Source organism: Arachis ipaensis, chromosome B6, assembly GCF_059453495.1.
Source record: "Arachis ipaensis isolate K30076 ecotype BB chromosome B6, ASM5945349v1, whole genome shotgun sequence".
Classification (NCBI taxonomy): Eukaryota; Viridiplantae; Streptophyta; class Magnoliopsida; order Fabales; family Fabaceae; genus Arachis; species Arachis ipaensis.
In genome coordinates, this window is record NC_142441.1 from 79,938,064 (window position 1) to 79,942,112 (window position 4,049).

A 4,049-nucleotide genomic window follows, 5' to 3' on the forward strand; every position below is an offset into this window, starting at 1 on the left:
AACTTTCAATATCATTGCACAGTATCATACAAATTTTTGGAAGGATTAAGCATCATCAACCAAAAGGAGGAAAAAGGAATGTAAGGACCAGCAATGATGATGATGAGGAGTAAAGCAAGCAAACTCCAAAAGGTTGTATTGTTAAGTGATTATTTTGCATCACTGCTATGATTGAAAGTGATATTATACCCCTATCTGTCTTTCTGTCTAGTATAATCTCTCTGTAATTCAATAATTAAGATGCTTGATCATTCACAACCCTATACTCTCCAAACTTGTTTGCACTCAATATCTCAAAAAGGAATCACATGACAGTTCTTTGAAAAGAAGGATTAAAGAATTAAACAGTTTTGAGGCAAGCAAAAGATTAGGAGAAGTGGTGGTTCTAGTTGTATGATTATGCATTGAGGTTGCATGCTTGTGAAACTTGCATGGGAGCTCATAGGCAGGACATAGAGTTCAAAGAAGTATTGTGGAGATTCTCAAACATTTATTGATCCAAGAAGCAGCAAACAAAAGAAAATAAAGAGAATATAAAAAAACAACAGAGCATGGCCCAAGGCTCTGAGCATCAATTACTAGGGAGAAAAGAAGAAAGAAACAAGAACTCAAAGAGTTGTTATCCTAGTAAATGCTTGTGGTCGAATTGTGTCAAAGAAAGAGGCTTGAATAAGTAAATCCTTAGGGGTGCTTTAATACCTAATACCTTAAAACCAACTGGTTTAGGAGTATTGATTGAAAGCTTATTTAAAGAGCCGCTTTGAGACATGATACTTAGAGTCAAAGCCAAAACACAAAAAAATCATAAGCTGCTTCAAGGTGATTACCTATAGAGAGATCTCCATGATATCATTTGGATGAAAGTCCTAGGACCTAAGACTCCCAAGATATAGGGACTAGTAAGCACTGAAGCCCTTGCATGAGCATATAATTTAGAGTTCACCCCATTGTCACTTAATCACTTCACTCACAGAACATTACAAGTTATTCTTCAACCCATTCTAATTGAAAAGAACTTTTGAGCATAACTCTTTTCTTGCTTGGCGACAAGCAAGTTTTGAGTTTAGTGTTGTGATGACAAGTCATCTTAGCTCAATTTTACTAGTCTTTTTCTTTGTTTTTATTAGGTTTTATGCACTTTCTTGCATTGTAAGTTAGCAATTTGGAGTGGAATTGCATGGTTTCTTTGAATCAATCAACCACCCTTTAATTGATAAAAAATCATGAAGTTTAAACTAAAATTAATTAGTTTTAAATGAATTTTAAGCTTTGTGAATTTTGTGATACTTTGATTGGTTGTTTTGATTACTTGTAGGTAAAGAAAAGAAAAAAAATAAGAAAAGCGTAGCCTAAGGAGCATGATCTAAGCAAAGAAAGAAAGCGTGGCACAAGGAAGAGAAGCGTGGCTCAAACAAGGAGAAGCGTGGGTGGAGTCAAGAAACAAGAGCATAAAGCTCTTGCCAAGAGCTTTAAAGCTCTTGCCAAGAGCTTTAAAGCTCTTGTGGAGAGCTTTCCTTCAAATAATCAGAAGCCAAGCTCTTGCCAAGAGCTTAGAAGCTCTTGCCAAGAGCTTTATCAAAAGCATATGGAAGAAGGAAGCAAGAGCCAAGCTCTTACTAAGAGCTCAAAAGCTCTTGCCAAGAGCTCAAAAGCTCTTGCTAAGAGCTTTTTCAGGCATGCTTTGAAGGAAATCAAGGAAGAAAAGCTCAACTATGCACTCACCAAGACTTGAACCCATGACCAAGGGGAGGAGGTCAGCGCTATTCCACAAGGAAAAACAAGCCAAAATTGGCTTGTTTTCATTCAGCAAGGTTCGAACAGGGAGCATCAAGGAAGCAAGGCCTTGTGCGCCACTCATTTGCCAAGGAAAATCGCCAGCAACTTCCTTCACCAAGGATTGAACTGGGCACCTCAAGGAAGCAAGACTTTGGGCGCTACTCTTGTGCCAAGGAAATTAGGTCCACATGTGCTCCACCCAATATTTGAACCAGGGACCTCAAGGACAAGTAAAGCTCTTGCCAAGAACTCAAAAGCTCTTACAAAGAGCTTTGTTCTATTGTCACAAGGGAAGGATCGTGCGCAACACTTTGGCAAGAAAGGGGACCAAAGCTCTTGGCCAAAGCTCTTGCCAAGAGCCAAACCTTCCCCTGGGAGGTGCACCATGGGCCAAAAATTCATCAAAAATTCAAATTAATTCATTTCTTCACCAAATTTTAGAGCCCATCCAAATTCTTAGATCCAATTTAGGAAGTGTATAAATAGGTGTTAGTTTGATTTAAGGAGAACCTTTTGACTTACTTTAAAATTCTCTTTTGCTTCTTTGAATTTCCATTTTTGTAATTTTTAGCTTTTATTTTTGAATTTAGATCTTAGAGAATTGGGAAGGGGAATTGATCTCTCTTCTTCCTTGTTCTTGCTTGAGCACTCTTTAGTTTTCTTGCTTTTGATCTTGGGTGGAGAATTGAAGAACTTCTGCTTCAATCTCACCTTGAGATCTCTTGTTTACTTTTCTGCATAATTCAAATTCTGTTTACTGCTTCCAACTTTCTTTTCTTCTGCAATTTACTTTTATATTTTCATTTTGCAATTGTTCTTGTTGGATCAAGGAAGGATTTGAGATCTAGACTTGTTTTCTAGTCTCTTCCACTCCTGAGATCTTCAACATCCTTTTAATTGCTGCAAATTAAGCATCACTTCCTATTTTAATTTCTCAAGCATTTATACTTTTCTGTTTAAATCTACTTCACTTCAATTCACCTTCTACTCTTCTGTTTTGTTGAAATTTACTTCTGCTTGTTTAATTTCTGCAATCCCAGCTCCCTGAACCCTTTTATAATTCAAGCAATTTACATTTCTTGCACTTTAAGATTTAGTTATTTACATTTCTTGCAATCTAAGCTTCTGCAATTTAATTTACTTATTCTTTAAGATTCAGCACTCTTACTTCTTGTTCTCTTTAATTTACTGTAATTCTTCCCTCTCCCTTTACAATTCATGCAATTTAGCTTCTGTCAATTATAAACCACTCAACCAATACTTGATTCGCTTGACTAAATCAACCACTAAACAAAAATTGCTCAATCCTTCAATCCCTGTGGGATCGACCTCACTCATGTGAGTTATTATTACTTGATGCGACCCGGTACACTTGTCGGTGAGTTTTGTGTTGGATCGATTTCCACACATCAGGTACCCTGAATCTAATTGGAACATTTACCTTTCTTTATTTTGCACTTTGTTTGATTTTCAGTTGGGAAATTCTGTTTGTACTGGAAGCTATGAGTAGCTAACTTCCCTCTCATTGGGGGAGGAAGCTCTATTGTACTTGATGTATTAATTGATAGTGAATTTCTTCTTTTTCTTCTTCGTTCTTCATGCTTAGTGTTCAATCATCTTGGAAAAGAGGTTTAATACAAATTGGGTTTCATGGGACCCTTGGAAAAGGAAACATGAAACCATGCTTGAAATCCCTTCTCACATTGAGTAGATCTGGGTTTTGGGATTGGATACGGTGACATGAAATCTACCCAAATATTTGGATCTATGAGGATGTGTGGTAAAATCAGGGACCAAGCTTATCTTTCTTCATGAGCAATTAGACCAAGGAATTGGCTGATTATCAAGATTTGAGAGATTGAATCACCAAGGAATTGGGGTTCAATCAATCATGATTGCCAAGAGGTCAATGAGTTATATGATTGAAGATGAGATGATCTGAATTTAATCCAAAGAGAGAAATATCTCCCAATCCCAATGAATCGTCCCTATTTTTATCTTCCCTATTCTTTATAGCTTTCTTTAATTTCTGTTATCATCCCATTCCCCATTTACAATTCAGTCATTTATATTTCTGCAATTTACTTTCATGCTCTTTACATTTCTGCATTTTATTGTTTTTCTTTATCTTTAAGTCATTTATAATTCTGCTATTTAGAATTCTACACTCAACAATTCTCTTGATTAGTGATTTAAGAAAAATGTCGTGTCGGTATAGAATTTCACACAAAATAATTCCGTTGTTAGTATAGTCCAAACCAACAAACAATCCT